This window comes from Gossypium hirsutum, chromosome A11 (genome assembly GCF_007990345.1).
Source record: "Gossypium hirsutum isolate 1008001.06 chromosome A11, Gossypium_hirsutum_v2.1, whole genome shotgun sequence".
Classification (NCBI taxonomy): domain Eukaryota; kingdom Viridiplantae; phylum Streptophyta; class Magnoliopsida; order Malvales; family Malvaceae; genus Gossypium; species Gossypium hirsutum.
The window spans coordinates 92,603,574-92,612,727 of NC_053434.1; the positions used below are offsets into that span (position 1 = coordinate 92,603,574).

Here is a 9,154-nt window from a genome sequence, read left to right on the forward strand (position 1 = left end):
ACTGGCTCTCATCTATCGGTGTTAATGCTATGTCCCAGACGGGTCTTACACTGACACACAACAAGCTGACGCCATTCCCAGATAGGTCTAACACTAGCTTGTATATCTCGAGGCTGATGTATGTCCCAGACATGTCTTACACTAGCTCTCGTGTCAATGTCGATGCATGTCCTAGACGTGTCTTACACTGACTCTTATAATGTAGCCGATGCATGTCCCAGACATGTCTTACACTGGCACACATATCACTAATGTCATGGCATGAATATCCAAATCTATTCCTAATGTTCAACCGGGAGTCTTTATTACATTAATTTCTCAACATACATACTCATATTCACAATCAAAACAATTTATGCAATATCAATTCAATCACACATCATAACAATATAATTACATTATTAACATACAACTTACCTTGGTTTACAAAATGTGAGCAACTAATCGGCCTAATCCAAGGCTTTCACCGGTCCAAGTTTAGTTTTCGTATTTCTTGATCTAAAATGTCAACATTTAGTTATTTAATCATCAATTAAATCTAAATGCTCAATAATTTATAAATTGGGAAAAATAACCATTTTGCCCCTAGACTTTCATAAAATGACCATTTTACCCCTAGGCCCGAAAATCGATTTTTATCGAATTTCCTTCTTAGCCAAGCTTAACCAACCATTTATTACTCTTTTGACAACCCAAAATTTCCATTATTTCACACAATTACGACCTATTTTATAACTTTTACAAAATAGTCCTTTTAGGGGTTTTCCATGAAAATCACTTTACAAAAGTTGTTTATTTCACAACCAAAACTCATATTCTTCAGTAAAATTTCAGTTAACAATGCATATGATTTCATGGCGAAACCCTAGACTCTCAACTATTTTGCAATATAGTCCCTTCATTAGCTAGATTAAGCTTTAGTGGTCCCGAAACCACTGTTCTGACTAGGCCCAAAATCGGGTTATTACAATTCTCCCCCCTTAGGTATTTTTGTCCCCGAAAATCTTACTTGTAAAGAAGTTCGGGTATTGATCTCTCATAGTCTCCTTTGGTTCCCATGTGGCTTCCTTGACTCCATGTCTATGCCACAAAACTTTCACAAATGCTATATTTTTATTCCTCAATTGCTTAACCTCCAGAGCCAAAATCTTAACCGGCTCTTCATCATAAGTCATATCCGACTGAATCCCAACCTTAGTTTACGTGATCACATGCAAAGGATTTGATCTATATTGACATAACATAGACACATGAAATACATCATGAATCTTTTCCAACTTTAAGGTTAAAGCCAATCGGTAGGCAACATGATCTATTCTCTCAGTAACCTCATAAGGTCTTATGAAATGAGGACTTAGCTTGCCTTTTCTACCGAATCTGAGGACTTTCCTCTACGGGGATACTTTCAAAAACACCCTATCACCAACTTGAAACTCAATTTCCTTTCGTTTCAAATCCGCGTAGGATTTCTGTCTATCTGAAGCGGCCTTCAACCAGTCGTGAATCACCTTAACTTTCTCTTCGATTTCTTTGACTAAGTCAACCCCGTGAATTTGATTTTCTTTTAGTTTGGTCCAATATAAGGGCATCCAACACTTGCGTCCATATAAAGCCTCATAAGGCGTCATTTTCAAACTTGACTGATAACTATTGTTGTAGGCGAATTCAACCAATGGTAAGTACTTTTCCCAATTACCTTGAAACTCGAGAACACAACACCGTAACATGTCTTCTAAGGTCTGAATCACTCTTTCTGATTGACTGTCAGTTTGCAGGTGAAATATAGTGCTAAAATTCAGTTTTGTTCCTAATGCCTCATGTAACTTATTACAAAACCGTGAGGTAAACCTCGGGTCTCTATCCGAAATAATCGATAAGGGTACTCCATGAAGTCTTACGATCTTAGACACATACATTTCAGCCAATTTCTCAAGGGAATAGTCGGTATGCACCGGTATAATATGTGCCGACTTGGTAAGCCTATCAACAACAACCCAAACAAAATCCTTTTTTTTAGCGTCAAAGATAACCCCGAAATAAAATCTATGGTTACACAGTCCCTTTTTCATTCGGGAACCATCACAGGTTGAAGTAAACCCAAAGGTACTTAGTGTTTGGCCTTCACTTGCTGATAAACTAGACACTTAGAAACAATCTCCGAAATGTCTCTTTTCATTCCCGACCACCAGTATATTTTCTTCAGGTTATTATACATTTTCACACTACCCGAATGGATAGACAAGCAACCACTATGTGCCTCTCGTAAAATCCTCTGAATGAGTTCATTGTTCTTGGGTACACAAACCCTATCTTTGAACATTATACACCCATCGGTACCAATTCGAAAGTCTGATTCACAATCTGTCTTGTTCTGAGTCATCTTGGCTTACAATTCCTCGTCACCCTTCTGAGCTCCACAAATCTCTTGAAGGAACATCGGTCTAGCTCTCAGTTCTGCTAGAACTGAACCATCATTGGCCACAAACAACTGAGTGTTCATGGCCTTCAAGGCGAATAATGACTTTCTACTCAGCGCGTCAGCACTACATTCTCTTTTCCTGGGTGGTAGTCGATTATCAACTCATAGTCTTTTATCAACTCCAACCATCTCTATTGTCGTAGGTTCAACTCCTTTTGAGTCATCAAATACTTGAGGCTTTTATGGTCAGTGAACACTCAGCATTTTTCTCCATACAAATTGTGTCTCCAAATTTTCAACGCGAACAAGATGGCGGCCAACTCTAAATCGTGCGTCAGGTATTTTTTCTCATGTGGCTTTAGCTATCTCGAAGCGTAAGCTATGACCTTACCTTCTTGCATAAGTACGCACCCCAATCCATTCAAGGAGGCGTCGCTATATACCATAAACTATTTTCCCGATTTCGGTTGCACTAAAACTGAGGCCTCATTCAACAAGGTCTTTAATGTCTCAAAGCTCTGTTGGCATTTATCCGTCCACTCGAACTTGACCTCTTTTTCTTGCAGTCTCGTCATCGGAGTAGCTATTATTGAGAACCCTTTAACAAATCATTTATAGTACCTTGCCAAGCCCAGGAAGCTTCTAATCTCTGACACATTTCTCGATGGTTTCCACTCTACAATAGCCAATATCTTACTTGGGTCAACTCTAATTCCATCACCCGACATGATGTGTCCTAAGAATCCAACCTCTCGAAGCGAAAAATCACTTTTACTAAACTTGGCATACAACTGCTTATCTCTCAAAGTCTGCAAAATAGTTCTCAAATGTTCCACATGTTCACTTGCCTCTCGAGAATAAATTAATGTATCATCGATAAAGACCACTACAAACTTATCCAAATACGGCCGAAAAATGCGGTTCATCAAATCCATAAACACTAGAGGGGCATTCGTTAAACCAAAGGGCATAACAAGGAACTCATAGTGCCCATACCTCATCCTACATACGGTTTTTGGTACATCTTGTTCCTTTACTCTAAGTCGGTAATAACCAAATCATCCTTTTCTTTACAATTGTATCTACTGTGATAAGAAAGCGCTCTTAGTTTCAAAACCTTCCATCCCCCATGCCGGATTTATAGGTTGGACCTTGCCAGTTAGTCCATAAGGGTCCGACACCCATATTCCAAGACCATACAATCCTGTTACATGAAATGCGCCAAAGCCAAAGCAAGCCGCTCCTGAGAGAAATAAATGAATTCCAAAAATCTTGGGCAAATCCAAAAAAGGTTTTCCTGTGCGCTCATCACAAAAAAATTCTAGATTCCAATATACCCAATGCCAGATAGCTGCCAAGAAGCACAAGCCAGAAAACACAATATGTGCTCCGGCCACACCTTCGTAACTCCAAATACCCAGATTTGTTATAGTCCCCCCTGTAATACTCCAACTGCCCCATGAATTGGTTATTCTTAAACGAGTCATGAAGGGTATAACGAACATACCTTGTCTCCACATTGGATCAAGAACGGCTACTCTAGGTTCTCACAAAAGAGAATCGTTTGTTTCAATATTCACCCATTGTTCGTTAATAACCCTAGTGATTGTATCTAGTATGCGTATTCTGATAGGAAATAAAATATTCAATTGATTTTTCATCGAATTACTATTCATCTACTGTACTTTCATGGAAATAGAGGCAAGAAAACTCTATGAAAAAATTATGGTTCAATTTGATCTTGTCTAAGGGAGAACTAGAATACAGATGTGGGCTAAGTAAATCAATGGATAGTCGCATTGGTCCTGTTGAAAATACTATCGAATTTATGAAGATTAATTCGTTGTCTGTTTCTGTAAAAAAAAATCCTACCTAATTTACTAATTCGTGGAAAGATAGTGAACCCTTGTAGTTGAAAAATGTTTCAGGAGGAATCTCTGAAGTAGATGGTGGTTGATAGAGCAATCCTTGATTATAATTTCCAGTACGAGTACTGCCGGCCCTCGAGTGCAAAGGTAGAAGGGAGCTTGACTGCAAGACCCAAGCAGGGACGAAAGTCGGCGTTAGTGATCCGACGGTGCCGAGTAGAAGGGACGTCGCTCAATGGATAAAAGTTACTCTACGGATAACAGGCTGATCTTCCCCAAGAGCACACATCGACGGGAAGGTTTGGCACCTCGATGTCGGCTCTTCGCCACCTGGGGCTGTAGTATGTTCCAAGGGTTGGGCTTACTACTTAGATGCTTTCAGTAGTTATCCGCTCCACACTTGGCTACCCAGCGTTTACCGTGGGCATGATAACTGGTACACCAGAGGTGCGTCCTTCCCGGTCCTCTCGTACTAGGGAAAGGTCCTCTCAATGCTCTAACGCCCACACCGGATATGGACCGAACTGTCTCACGACGTTCTGAACCCAGCTCACGTACCGCTTTAATGGGCAACAAAGTAAGATAATAAAGAAAGTGGATTATCTTATCATATACATCTATTTTATTTGATTTAAAAAGATGGGCAAGTCCTTTTATTTAATTCTACATTCCTTGCACTTATTAGATATCTATTAGATATATAGATTCGCTTAGATACACTTAGTATTTAGATATAATTAGTATAATATACGAATTATAATATAATCGTTATAAGATATATTTCTTGTAACACCCCAAACCCAGCCCAGACGTTATGGCCAGATCCGACGTGTCACATTGAAGTTTTTAAGAAAACCAATGCCTCTTTTAACGTCCTTCTTAGTGTTTTAAAAGATAGTCTTTGCTAAGTTAATAAAGTGAATGGAAGCTGTGCACCAGGTAGGTATCTGAAACAGAGGAGGTGAGCCATGAAGGCTGCTTAAGTACCAATGCTCTTGATTGGATCCAATCCTAGACATGCCCACAACCATTGCCACACTTTGGTGCTAGGTTAGTTTTGAAAAAACTGAGTTGCAATTCATTTAAGTCGATATTTTTGATAAACAGATTAATTGTATCGTTGCATTTATTTTGAAAACAATTATCATTTTGGAAATGCGCCCTAGGTCTAACTCATATTGTTATCAGAAAAATATAGGGTATAAAATAAAATAATCCCAAAAAAATAATTAAAATGGCCTTATTACAACCCAAAACCAAATAATAATAGTAATAAGATAAAACTTATAAAGAAATAAACCGGCTACTTATTGCAATTTAAAGAACCAGAAACAGTAGTGTGGCCATCTCCGAGTCCCTCGCAGCTTCAAACCATCTAAGCTTAGAGATTACCTACACAGTTAGAAACGGGGTGAGTTTACGAAAACTCAGTGTGTAATCCCAATAACAAACAAACAGTGAAAACACAGTATCAGTACAATCTGGCCAAAGCCCTATTTAGTCTTGGCATATACTGGGCCGAAGCCTTTTGTTTAACGGTTACTGGGCCGAAGCCTTATCATAAATTATATTACTGGGCCGAAGCCTTTTCATAAATCATATCATTGGGCCGAAGCCTTTACTGTAAACAGTATGGCCCTTAGGCCCATTTTAATATCACATGTAATGTCAATGGATGTATGAAAGCCCATTTGGGGAGACTACTCGACCCACCATCCGCTACTCTCCACCCGTACCAACCAACACACCATGTGGGGAATGATTCAACCCACCCAACCAACACACCACTGGAAGCATAGCTGCTTTATCATATATTTGGAGGCCTAGCCTCTTTTAATAACTGGGGCAAAGCCCTTTTGATAAACTGGGGAAAAGCCCTTTTCGGTAAACTAGGGCAAAGCCCTTTTCGGTAAACTGGGGCATAGCCCTTTTAGCACTTCCTCCATTTACAAAACCCAACCCATGCAACATGTTATGTATGCAGAATGTCATGCCCATATTTGAATCAAACAATCACAGTCAAGTCATTCATATCACCAACATATATTCACAATCAAATCCGTCAACCACACAGTCCAAGTCAGTCACTTGCCCACAAGGGCAAAACAGTCATTTTTCACATTATAAGGGTAATTTCGTAATTTTACCAAATATCAGGGTTTTCCATGTTCATCAACATTATCAATATTTTTGAGTGTTTAAACAATGATCTTTAACCCACTTTCTCAAACTCGGGCTTTTGGGCCCAAAACCTCTAATGGGCCTTACGAATGCCGATTTAGCCCATTAAGCCCACATAATCTAAATTTTACAAAAGTACTAACCGTGTTAACATGCAACTTTTCCAGATTCCATTTTCTATCAGTTTAACCCAAATGGGCCCGAAGCCCATTGGGCCCAATTTCAGCCCATTGAGGCCCAACTTACCATCGTGCACAAAATTGAGTTCTTACCTATTCCATTGATCCAAACACCGATCTTATCGTATTTATCGTATCTATACCCAAACGCAACAGTACAAGTTCCTAAAATACCGGTATTTTAGCATTTCGGCTTCTCAGCAAATATTAATCTAAGCTATTACGAGGGTTAGTACACACCTGTTATGGGTTGAAGTTGAAACGTTTCCAAAATCAATCGCCTACGATAACCACCACCTGTCACTCAAACTTAACTAATCCAATATCAATATATGTAAATCCTAAGCACATCAGTCATACGGAACATAAGGGCATATTCGTCATTTTACCATACAGGGGTATTATGGTCACTTTACCCTACAGGGGCTTTACAGTCTTTTTACCTAATAAGGGTATTTTAGTCATTTCACCCTACAAGGGTGTTTTGGTAAATCTACAAACCAAGGGTATTTCAGTAATTTTGTAAACCAATGGTATTTTTATAATTTTTAGAAAGTCAAGGGTATTTCTGTAATTTTGTAAATCAGGGGTATTTTGGTAATTTTACAAATTAAAGGTGTTTCGGTAATTTCACAAACCAGTGGTATTTTGGTAATTTTACAAACTAGGGGTATTTTGGTAATTTTACAAACCAGGGGTATTTTAGTAATTTTACAGACTGGGGTATTTTGGTAATTTTACTGATCGAGGGTATTTTGGTAATTTTGTAAACCAATGGTATTTTAGTAATTTTTTAAATCGAGGGTAAACAGTAATTCTGTAAATCAAGGGTAAAATAATAATTCTATAAATCGAGGGTAAAACGGTAATTCTGTAAATCGAGGGTAAAACGGTAATTCTATAAATCGAGGGTACTTTGGTAATTTTGCAAGTCGAGGGTATTTCAATAATTGGTAAACTAAAGTATTCTAAACATGGATAACAATACTAATGGCCCTAAAGCCCATTCTCGGCCCAAATGGGCCCACACGCTCGTGTGGCCCTTTTATCCCAAATCTAACCACAAATATTAGATTCACCTAGCCTAGCCCAATATTTACTACACAATCAAACAACTTATCAATTAGGCCCGTAGACCTATTAGGCCCACATGACCGCTTTCGGCCCATCGCGGCCCGAAGTAGCCATCCTATAGCTAGAGTAGTAAGAAATACATACCTGATAGGAGACTGGAGTTAATCCACGCTCCGAGCACTCTTAGCCGACGCCCAACCCAAACGAGCACGCCATACAACGAAAGGGATCAGCCAAGAAAGGTACCTCTACTCTCCTCATGGTTCTCTCTATTTAAAGCCAGCTTCGCATCCCCTCTTATGTTAGCTTCCCGATGTGGGATCCTTCCAGCATCAGAGTTTAAATTCAACACCAACTCTTGCCGCCTCCTGTTAGCAAAATAAATGCTCCTTGCTTACCATGGGATTCGAACCCATGCCTCCCCTCAAATGCTCCACACGCTACTTGCCACTAAGCCACAAGGCTTTTTGTGTCATATTTTATCCCCAATTAATTATAAGGTCTAAAGGCCAAAGTCTAGGTTCCCTTAAAAAAAAACCAAAATAAATTGCAAGAGCCAAGGCTTGAACCCAGGCTCCCATACAACCTTAATGACGCGACAACCACTAAACTACAAGCTTCCTTATGTCATTTATTTAACACAATAATTTAAAATCCCTCACATCCAAGCATCCAGGTTTTTTTTTCCCTCTTAATACCAAAATTTTTGCTAAAGCCCAAGTTTGAACCCAAGATTTCTCTAACACTTCTCAGGGCCATTAACCACCAAAGCGGACATTTAATTGTGTTATTTCATTGCACAATTAAATACCTATATACAACCTCCTTATGGACCTGCACTCAAGGCCCAATACTTCTAGGCCCAAATTCGGGGTGTTACATTTCTAACTAAACAATATAACAATAACAGGTACAAATATTAAATTGAGGTACCCATTTTATGAAGTAAACAGATTGTTGACCTTTGGAAAGAATTGAAAAGAAAAGGGGAAAAAGCTTTTTCACTGTTTGTTCTTTGATTTCAAAAAAAAAACATTCTAAATTATGTAAAAAAGGAAAAAAGCAAACAAATAGGGAAAGCCGGCTATCGGAATCGAACCGATGACCATCGCATTACAAATGCGATGCTCTAACCTCTGAGCTAAGCGGGCTCAAATAATAGAAATTTGGTATCCATAGGGATTCAGCAAACTATTAGATCTTATCTATTAACTATCTATTAGTTATTCATAATTAATATGAATTATTAATATGAATTATAGACTCGAATTTAGAAAAACTAGAATTTTTTATAATTTTTAATGCCATACTTAATATAAACTTAATATAAATATATAAATATAACATATTTAATATAATAATGGTAGATTCAATCTAATATTCAAGCTAATGTTGATAGAATCTAATAATTATAATAATTCGATTTAAATTAA

General features: G+C 38.3%; 1 non-coding gene across 1 annotated transcript; it reads right to left on the bottom strand.

Moving 5' to 3' along the window:
- Positions 1 to 8,799: 8,799 nt before the first annotated feature.
- Positions 8,800 to 8,872, bottom strand: TRNAT-UGU (transfer RNA threonine (anticodon UGU)). The gene has a single exon. It is a non-coding gene; the product is annotated as a tRNA-Thr (tRNA).
- Between the last annotated feature and the right edge of the window lie 282 nt (positions 8,873 to 9,154).